Raw genomic sequence first — 11556 nt, forward strand, 5'->3', positions numbered from 1 at the left:
AGCTGAAAGGGCGAGCATGTTTGATGTGACAGGTTATTCGAACCCGCGACCCTCAGATTGCGAGTCGAGCGCCCTAACCACCTGGCCAGCTAAGAATTAAGAAGGAAAGTAGAACAAGGGTGATAAACTGATGAAAGTAACAGTGGTGCTTTTTATATCACTCTTGTTCACCAAATAGTTAAAAAATATTTTTAAACAGTAACAATATAAACCTACAGATACAATGTTTGGTAACGGGAACGTTTTTTTTTTCAAAGGCACATGTAAATAGTAAAATTAACCAAAGGCTGAAAAAAAAATTTAATCATACAATTTTAATTAACTTCAGGAACTTTCACTCAATACTTTATTCATATGTATAGTTAACTTTAAAACTTTCAAATTAAAATTGAAAATAGGCATGATTCACTAAAAAGGAAGAAAATTCTGTCAGTATAGGTGGTTTGTGTATATAATGTTATTTGTAATAACTGATTGCACAGAACAGACTTATATGCTAATAAAAACAACAATCACCAATAGATCAATATTTATTTGTTGATAGTTATATACTTTATTAAATATTGAATTTTTCATTTGAAAACATTTAACTTTATAATAATTTCACATACAGCTTTACATTTAAGAATTAAAAAGGTTCTGTGTAATGACTCACCTTGCACTTCAGTACATTTATCCAACAGAAGATTTTCATTGGTTTCTTTAAGATAGTTGATATACTTCACAGCTTTCTCTAGAATTCCATGTTTACTCTGTAAAGTAAGACTTCATTTCAAAAAAACATTTTTTGTTCATCTTGATGCACACTTCTTGTGTTTTTCTAGTTAAGAATATTATATATTTATGCACTAATGTTCTGTTATAATGTATCTCCACATTTTTAGTGATCCTGCTACAGAAAATTAAGTCTTAGCTTAGCATGCTCTTTCATTCTGATTTACCACTTTTTCATGCGTACATAGAGTAAACTATTCATACACGTACACAAGTTTGACAGCAATTAGGAACTGGGGTGGACAATTATCATTAAGTGGCTTTTAGAGTTTACCAGTTTCAACAATTATACTATACTGTGAATTTGTATGTAGTATATATTTCACAGGATTAACTGTTCTTGTGAAAGTTACTTAGAGAAAAAAAAAAGTTACGAATACTTATTACTGATACTGTCAGTAGATGTCATGTCTAACCTCTCTGCCACACGAATATTTAAGATTATTTAATTTGTATCAATTTAAAAAAAAAAGTGTTTTAAACTCAAAAATAAAACTTTTAACACAATGTGGACCAACTATATATAAATGTGTGTGTGTGTGCATCTGTGTAATCATCAAAATGAAAATATCTGCTATTACATATAAACTTAATTTTAAACTGGTTATTCTGAAGCATGTATAACTGTGAAATATCAATAACCATTAACATATTTCTGACATTAATAACGAATGTTATTTGCACGCGTGTATCATTAGTTAAAGTTGAAACACTGTAATAAAATCATTTATGTATTTTATCTATACGGACACAACTGGCTATACACAGTAACTACATTATCTTTATATTTTATATAGTTATCTACCATTTTCAACTCCTCTAACATTATGTTGCTTAACAGTAAGGGTTGGAAAAGGGCTAGTTAATTGGATTTTAGAGTGGTTGGATAGAAGATAGTAAAATTTTATTAATGAAGTCCACTAGAGCTGAGAGATTAGTGGAATTTGATGATCAATTAATCACTGAATTCACTAATCAATGACATTCAACTAATCGAATCTTCTTGGAGAGTTGGAATAATTAAAACAATTTCAGTTAATTGATTAGTTCTGTAAGAATAATCAATTTAATCATAATTTCAGTTAACTGATTATTTTACATGATACAAATTGATGTAATCAGTGCTCATATTCAATTATATTTATTAATCAAGTTAAGTGACGAGCTCTAGGTTCCAATCAAAATGGGTTCTTTCTACTAGTGTAGTACCTCAGGGGTCAGTTTTGGAGCTGAGTGATTAACTTGCTTATCATAATTTGAATCACACATTTAATATAGATTGGAACTAACTTAATAGTGTGACTAAAGAAATGGATCTTGGCATAGTGGTAATACAGTCACTCAAACCACCAAATCAGTGTTCTGTTCGTAGAAGTAGAACTAAAAGAATTTTCGAGTGTATATGTATACGTGCTGATTAGAAGTCAAAAGTGAGAATTATATGCCAATAACACTGCACCACGGAAGTAAAAATTTATAGGAAATAAACTTGTAGTTGTTCTACCGACCCTTTGTGTACATTAGGTTAATAGAAGATCATGTACCATATATAGGCTTCAGAAGGCCAGACAACAAGATAGCATCTATTTAGTCACATGCAGGCAAAAGCAAAATGGCTGCCATAAACTCAATCTCCATTAACCAAAATGATTTTCAGAGTTCATTACCAGGCTATGATGCAGTAGTGGTCAAATAAACCACAAACAGAACTTCCTTATACTACTAATTATGGTTGGAAACTTGAACGTGGAAAACATGTTCCTATATCTACGTCACATCCTGCAGTACCTGAAGCTATGGATCAGCTGGTCAAACATGGATACCAGAAAACAGAATGTCTAACTGGTTTAAAATACAGCTGCAGAAATAATGGAATGAACTGAACAAATCTGTACTTATGAAGCAGAAGAGCAGAGTTGCCAAAACCAAGAATTTAAAAGTTGTTTTGTAAGAATTACTACCAAGAAACATTTTGTAATGTGGCCTAAAAATTATAACATTTCTAAATGTTTTCCTTTACCAACCATCTTAATTTTTAACATGATCAACTTTGTGCATCATTTGGTTAACTTATCTTCGTACCTTTAGTTATATAAAAATAAGAGATGCTTTAATATAAAATATAAATAAAATTTCTTAAATAAATCATGTGTTTCACTTTTCAATACTACCAGAAATACACCAATTATCTATTAAAACAAAATCTCATAAACTAAATAGTCCCTAGAGTATAGTAGTTGTATAACAATGTTTTTTAACCAGTTTTTTGAAACTATTTATTTTTTGCATCAATTCCTCATATTGTTTGAAACCATATTAATTCGTTATAACCGGTATTTCACACTTTTAATAATTTTTTCAAATTCATAGATTTTTGCATAAATTAAAATCACAGTTTTTCCTCCATTTTCGAAATATGTTTTCTTTATGGAAAGAGAACTAAAACTACATAAAATATAGTAAGACAGTGTCACAACATCAGTAACATGTGTCTATATTGATACAGGTGATATTTTTCCAACTATATTTTTGGTGAAGTTCCACTTCTCTCTGATAATTATTGATTGTTTTCAATAACTAAGGAACTCTTGTACTTGTATTTGTTGAATAACAATAAATTTACTAATATATATATACCAGACAAAAAGGTTTTGTGTCATCTGTCTAATTTGCCATCACAGAACTCCTGGTTTTAATTTACCATTCTCACTAACCTTAAATATCCTTACCTGATGTCTTCTTAGAGAAGAATATTCTTATAGTTTCAAAACAAACATACTGTAACACAAAAATATTATTATAAATGAAAAGACTGTCAAAATAAATTACAATAATCTCAAGTATGTGGCTTGTTCCTAAGTTCATAAAATCCTTTGTTCTCCACTATGAGAGCTTTCACTAATCACTTTCTGAGAAATCGTAGCTCACTGCTTAGCCCCGTTGAATTTACTTTACATTTATGTAGAGAGACAAGAATCTTTCCTATGTAATCATTATAGCCATTGGTTCTATCCTATTTGAAGGCTAAGATTTATTAGTTACTGTCCAACCCAGTTGTTGTGGCACTGTAAAAGCCTCTCAAAATCGAGTTATTGAAATATTCTGTGAGAGTAAAAGAAAGTAATGTATGAAAAACAACCTTGGATAAGTTCTTTACTATGGGATGAAAGGGCCTAGGTAAATATAAACCTATACCTTGGGATGGGCAGAACACTTCTAAAGTATCTGAAATGGCCTTGTTTACACGAAATACCCATTGAAGCTGCACAGAAATCAAATTTCAAACTATTTTAATTTTTTTCTTTGCAAATTATACTACAGAGATTTTACAAAATTACAAAATATCAATTTGTAGATATTTTCAAGTTGAAAAAATTGTTGAAATAGAATTAGTTACTATTTTTACTTATTTTGTAAGTTGACATGCTAGCATGACTTGAACCTTTGAGAAATTACCACCAGTCATAATACAGTTAATCAATTAGTGTCATGATTCACATAAATAAATAAAAAATCAATCAAAATTAGTGTTTCCAGCTATTGCTATTTTCAATTATTCTACCTATCCAAGTCTCATGTGAAAATTATCAATTAGCTGAATGTAATCTATGAGCTTGCTTCATTTTGACCAACCTTTTAACCATCATATAACCACAAAACTATAAATAACTTTTAATTTAGTAAGTTACAAAACTTGGCATGTTTTTCGTAAACATCACAAGTTTTCTGTGCACAAAAACTCAATCTTTTGATAAGTACTTTTATTAAAGATTTGTCTGTGAACTTGTGGAGTCATAATCTGAGGGTAAGGTGATTTTCCCGTTAAGATAAATACTTTTTCTCCATCTTACAGTTTTCAAATTTCATTTGCATAACCTCTAGAATCTCCTAAATGAATATCAAAGTTTTTCAGTAAAATTTAATTTGTTATTTTCTATACCCTAGCACTAAATGAGCTTGGCCCATTTTACCAATCTTATAACCACCACAAAAAAAAAAGAAAAATATCTAAATTATCCCTTTTTTTCCAAGAATGACTGCAGACTGTAACAGAAACTTATAATTATTTATCCTAAGAAGCTTCAGGGTTGTAACAGTTTACATCTGTTTTTATTTAATTTTATAGTTTTCTTGCTCTTTGAACTTCTAATAAAGTTATAAACACCTGGCAGGCAAAGAGCTCAATTTACAGTAAAACAAAATATTAAATTACATAACACATACGCAGTTCACACATATATTTCATTGAGAAACTTTATTAAATTTGTGTCTCTTCATCTAATCTAACAAGTTTCTAATTTTTATATTTTAGTTACTTTTATAACAATTAATAAAAATTATACATTGTATTTTTTGTAGTCAAAGTCTTGAAGGTTCAATAAAAGTTAACCTAATTTTTGGTAGTACTATTGTTAGTACTTTACTGCATTATATATTTATTTCAAATTTTCATTAGGAAACTATATCTCACACAAAAGATATGATATCCTGTAATTAGTATAATTTAAATGGCTTTATAAGTGAAGAAAAATATTTCCCTTCCTTAGTCGAGGTGAACTCAATGATGGAAATTATGAATCAGTAGGCTAAATAATTCAAAAGCTGTAATGAGAATATACTAGCCTATTACATAATTCAGTAATTTAAATTTTTCTTCTCTACTAGTTATAAATATAGTGTTAGCAAATGTTCAAGAGAATTACTGATATTTTTTGATAGACAATAACTTTTTGCAACAGGAGCCCCTTTAAATGCTTTTCGGCACAAGTCACTGCATTACATTCAAAATTTAATTAAACACCCTTAATATCAATATATGTGAATGAATTTAATATTATAATATGTGTTATGATTCAAAGTTTTATTCTATCCAAGTTTTAAGTCCTTTATTTCAAAATATACCTTTAAAAAACTACTTAAAACTTCAGATGTATTGTTACATGACCAACTAGCTATGAAAGTTCTCTACGTTTAACACACTATATCTTCAATAACACGACAGCAGTACTGTAGGGGTACGTCTAGACAATGAAATGCTTAAATAACCTTTTGATTCTTTCGTTTCAAAGTTCTCAGAGTGAAAACAGTTGGAACAAGTAATAAATATTTTTAACCCCTGACAGCTGCTACGCCCACCTTCAAGAGATTTCTTCGAGTTTTATAGTCTCCATGTAGATGTTACATACACATTTCTAACCATTAGAAATAGCTCATTTTACAGTATAATCTAACAACAGTTATTTTGAAATTGGCACAAAGTTGTCATGGAGGACATGAAATTGACTAGAACATGGTTGGCTGTTTGATGGACAATAGCACTTATGGTTGTTTCTTACATAAGTATGTTATAATTGGAAATACAGTTTAAATTGTATTTAGGTCTTACTATTATACTTTAGTTATATATTTACTAGTTGTGTTTTAAGATGCATGATTAAAAGGTTTAAACATTTTTTAAATATACATCGTACATTGCATCCATTCTCAAGGCTTATGATATTAATCGCTGAATAAAAATTTTGCAAAAGGGTTGTGCATGTTTCCCAAAGAAACTAATATGCCTCAAGGGCACCACTGACTTGTTTCAGGATGAATAATAATAAGTGGTAAAGGACAAGAACAGAAAACAAAACATTAAAATTAACTATATGTGAAAAGGAAAAGACCCGAAATAATGAATGAATATAAACAAAACAACATATTTAAAGATATTCTACAAAAAATCAAAAGGTGTGTACTTTTTTATTCTCTAACTTTAATCATTTCATTGCATTGTACATTGATCATATTAATTAGGGTTAGTGATATCGTACCAAAAACGAAATATAAAATACAAATATTTACCTTAAAAAACTTTTGATATCCTTTTAGGTTCTAGAGATTATGCGAATTAAATATGAAAACTATATGACAAAGAAAAGTATTTTTATACTTAAAATGAAAATCACCTTGCACTCAATTTGTTAAGAGTTTGAGTGCAAGTAACTACAACAGACAAATAACATATTTTAGTAAAAACAATTAAAATAATGCCATTTTTTATGTACAAGATTTTTACGATTGTTAAATTTTGCCAGTTTTTGAGGATATGTTAAAAAATCTCAGAGTTACTGCATTTATTGTTGTACAAGTGAATTTTGCAACTTGTTTTCCGCAAGTTGCACGAGCCCATCGTGAAAAGGTTAATGTGATAGGAGGAATTGGCATATAGGTTTGACTTTCTGGTTTACATCTTTGTAAATCAAGATAACTGGAGGCTATTAAAATTAATTCTTAACAATATCTATACAATAAGTTTGTAATTTATACTAAAACTCAGAAACTCAAACAGAGGTAGAAAGAATATCTAAACTGGGCAATTCAGAATGAACAAGTGTCACATGATATATTTATTTAAATATTCCTTTTAAAATTAAGAAATTAAAACTTATATAATACTGAAACTTGATCCAATAACTAGGTTTTGATGCCAAGTTTATTAAAATGCACTGATAATAAAGTAGCTTAATTAAATTTTGACTGTACCTCCATAAAAAGCACTTTTACCTACCCATATCCAGAGGGTTAATAAGCCTGACAATTAATTGATTAGCAAATTCCACTTATCACCTAGCTCTAATCATGAACTGTAGCAAAGTACAGTATACTAAAGTAGCAGAAATAACAAGTTGACCATCCAGCAAAAAAATAATACTCATATTACTCTACAATCAAATTTTAATGCCATAAAAAAAAGAGAGGGTGATTTTTTTCAATGAAATTTGAAGTACTAGTTATACTATAATTCTATTCGTATAGTACATGTGAAACTTACCTGTCTTTTGGAATCTTTGTCAGGAAGTAGTTCTCCAATTTTAAGAATCCAAGAGTTGATCTTATCTTTACGCCTTCGTTCTACTTCATTATGCACCCTGCGTTTCTGAACTCGATGAATACCCCCGACACACCTGCTCATTTAAAATATCAATTATCATTATTTATCCACTTCCCATCTTTGTAAATATTGTGTGAACCCACAAAACAAACTAATTAGCCATTGTACAAAACACACTTAAAAAATATGAAATGGAGTAACTACTTCTGAAATGTATGTGTTAATATTTTAATCTTGTATGCAGAATACAAGCTATATATACATATATATTTTTTTTTAAACTTATTTTACTAACATAATATACATTTTAGTGACTAACATACACATGTATAAGATGAGCTACTGAATTTCCACAAACATATTGCCCTAGATCTTACATGTATGTTAGAATAGATCACGATGGTTTAAAAATTCTTGTTACATGTATTAATTTGCTGTCAAAATAATGAATGAGTTTTTAATCATCATAAAAGTAACATTGGTTTGCATATAAAGATGATGGCATACATATTTGAAGACAGATGTCAATAGTTATGATAATTGCACTGAATCTTCAGCTTTTTTAGAACTAACACATTAAGATGACACTACCAAATAAACAATTTAAGTTATTTTATCTAATGTGAGTAGTTTAAGAAAGCTTGAAAAGCCTTGCTATACGTGTTAACATGCTTCTAAAAATAATAATAATAATTGAGTTTTCAACTACTAGAATGCTAACAATGGTTTATATGTAACTTTAGTCATGTTCATATTGCACATACTTTTTGTTTTACACATACAGTGATGAATGTTCAGACAAAACAGAAAATTGTACTGCTGATAATGCTCAGTAAATCAAAATTAACTCTATAATATTCCAAGATCACCAATAGCAATTTATTGAAATTTAAGGTGGGGGGGGGGGGAGCTAAAATGAAACTTTTCCTGTCAGCTCTGCAGTAAAATATTTAGATCCTGACCAAATCCTTCAGCACACATTGAGTACTTGTAACTATTCTGCAATCCTGCCTTCATCCATCATAAAGATTAACACACCAAACTTACATCTTTATTAAAGGAGCTTAAAATCTCATGTAAAATAAGTTTCCTATTGTTTGTAATTTGTTAGAAATTGCAAGAAAAAATCTTAAGAGATAATGTATACAAGCAATGTATTATAAATATATATATATATATATATATATATATATATATATACAGTATAGGGGCAAAGCATTAATAGTGCACCGTCAACTTTAAAAACCGTGTTTCATTGCTTGAATGCTGTGTTGGCATATTTCCACTTTCCCAATTATGAAAGCTGTCTTTATGTTACTATTAGTCATGCATGTGTTTCTTTGAATCACTGTTAGTAGTATGTATAATTTTAGACAATGATGAAGCTTCTTATGACTCCCAAACATGTTCTTTCTAAAGTTGTAACTTGGTAAACAGCCAGTGCAAGCCACAAGGTAGGGAGAAATTTATTTACAGGCATTAATCAGTAATTCATATTTATAGTATGAGGTATAGAACTCTCATAAGTGTAATAGGGTATTTTGTAGAGTTAGAGAAGGTTGCTTTTTTCTTATCTAAAAGGTTTTTCTCTTTTGTCTTGACTTTTAATATTTTCTTGAACAATTTAGAATAAAATCAAGATAAAAATGTTAGTTTCATCCGAACATACTTTAAGCATGCCTCGAAAATTCCACTCATCTGCTCGTATATACGAATAGAGGATGAATAAATTGAATTTTTCTACACACTCATCAAAGAGAATGAATGCATTTTTTCAGCTTGTTAAAGTTAATGCACTTGTAATTGCATTGCTAAAAATAAACAGGTAGATTTCAATAAATCCAGTCTCTCTCTTTTTTCTATCATTAAACTCTCATTGTTTTCTTTATGTCAATATGTGTATCTCATTATCACAGCCTCTGGTGCTGTTACCATACATAACGAATGGTGTAACAACTAGGGCCATGATTCTGTTTTAAGGCCCTTGATGCTGAAAGTTTGTACTTGTGTGTACAAAATAAGTTACATTTTGTGAAACTAAAGCTTAGATTATCCAAAATTACAAAGCATCTGTATGGGAATATTTTCTTTACCATCATATCCAAGCTTCATTTGATAGTCAAAGGCATGCGTACATATTTCCTAACAGCTACATAAACCTTTGAACATGCCATGTTCTCATATTTTTCCTGGCTTGTTCCAACCTCTTTTAGACTCATTATTTATATAACAACATTATTTGGAACAAGATGTCAATAAATTGTTATTTTACAGTGCTTAGCACATCATATTTACATATATATCAATATGAAAAGTGATACTGGTTGGCTCATAGGTCAAAAATCCAAATTTCAAATAGGCCATTCATTTATTGTGCAACTGCTGGAATCTCTCTAGTAAATAACTCTTCAGGATGAGTCAAAAATGTTCACAAGCTGTTGCACGAATAAGATCAGCATCACAAGTTTTTCACATTTATCATGACATAATAATTGTTGTAATAAAATAAAATAGTAAGGTTAGTTTATTGTTTTAAATATACTTCTCTTTACCTAATATAATGTTGTTTGAAACATTTTGAAGGACAAGTAAAATTTGTGCAGGACAAGTACAAATGTTCTGTCATTTACCCTGTAGGACAAGTGGCTATTCTTCCACAAATTTTCAAGCCCTGCTTTAAGACAAGGCAGGCCTCAGATTTCATTTTAGAGCACACAAAATGCTATAGCTTCCAAGAATTAAGCTTATTTTTTCCCAATCATTGATGCATCTAATTTCCTGGTGCACTGACAACTTATAGAACCAGCCTATACCCCAAGAACAATATAAGCCCATTTACAGTGGCCTTATCAAATATCCTGTCAAAACAATCCATAAAACACAGCATCTTAAAGATTACAACATTTGAAGTACCAAATACATAATATTTAACTTTTCTGCTTTTTGTAAATTCTGAGCTTAAATAAAATTGTAATTGATCCATGAAATGCACGAAGTATATTCCAAATAATAATAACTGTGCCTAAAACCAAAAAATCAAGTGTAATTTTTTTATTTTCGCTCCCTTAACACATACACTTGCCATTCTTTTTTCTTGATACATGTATCTTGAAATAAGTATTTCAGTTTAAGGAAATCCTTATTCCTGTAGCATCTTGCATGTTCTTTTCCATATATTTATAAATTTCCTTATAAGTTGAAAACAAAAAATTGCATTTAGTACATACTGTTATATTATTTTATTATAAACAATCATCTAAAAAATATAAATTCTAAAAAGTTAAATAAATTATCATACCTTTGTTCATCATCACTGCTGCATGTAAATTGGTTAGACATGCTGAAATGTTCAAGCTTTTCTAAATTTCTCCAACATTTTAATCAATTTTCTTGTGCTGGTTTCTTCAAAGACATCTAACAAAAAATAAATGCACACATACTGTTAATGTTTGTTTATGATTTTTGAATTTAAGTGTTACTTGCAGGGTTTGTGTACATTTTCAATACATATAAACATTTTTAGAAACACTGTGTAATAAATTTATTATTATCATTATAAATGTAATTTACTAATACTATGAAAGGGCATGCCATATATTCTCATAGGTTCAATAAAACAGTCCAATGTTAAAATTTAAATGATGTTTTAACACTAAGGAATAGATACATAACCAAATATTAATGACAAAACCTTAAGTTCAGTTGTAAGGCTACATTTCAGTAATGCATTTTAGTCTAATTCTAAGAACCTATGAGTAAAAACAAAAAGGAACATGTTATAGTATGTCAACCATACTACATCTACCATATCAAGTGCCAATGATGGCTTATGCCATACACCAAGGCTCATGGAGCCAGCTGGGATATGACATAGATAGTAGTGGTCTAGGTACTATATATATATATAT

The 11556-nt window shown here is 29.4% G+C and overlaps 1 pseudogene; it reads right to left on the bottom strand.

Moving 5' to 3' along the window:
* Nucleotides 1-11556, bottom strand: part of LOC106457951 — a 57382-nt pseudogene that overhangs the window by 32241 nt on the left and 13585 nt on the right.

Source organism: Limulus polyphemus, unplaced genomic scaffold (genome assembly GCF_000517525.1).
Source record: "Limulus polyphemus unplaced genomic scaffold, Limulus_polyphemus-2.1.2 Scaffold395, whole genome shotgun sequence".
In the NCBI taxonomy this organism is placed as follows: Eukaryota; Metazoa; Arthropoda; class Merostomata; order Xiphosura; family Limulidae; genus Limulus; species Limulus polyphemus.